This window comes from Mus caroli, chromosome X (genome assembly GCF_900094665.2).
Source record: "Mus caroli chromosome X, CAROLI_EIJ_v1.1, whole genome shotgun sequence".
Classification (NCBI taxonomy): domain Eukaryota; kingdom Metazoa; phylum Chordata; class Mammalia; order Rodentia; family Muridae; genus Mus; species Mus caroli.
This window is the reverse complement of record NC_034589.1, coordinates 112,925,916-112,926,126: the sequence shown is the minus strand read 5'-3', so window position 1 is coordinate 112,926,126 and position 211 is coordinate 112,925,916.

The following is a 211-nucleotide window of genomic DNA, read 5'->3' as shown; positions in this document are numbered from 1 at the left end:
GATATTAAAATGTGATGTGCCATAGCTTCTGTAGTTACCAGAAAGCACTCTAAAAACTATGCCAGGGCCTAGCAAACACAGAAGTGGATGCTCACAGTCAGCTATTGGATGGATCACAGGGCCCCCAATGGAGAAGCTAGAGAAAGTACCCAAGGAGCTAAAGGGGTCTTTAGGTGGAAAAACATTATGAACTAACCAGTACTCCGGAGCT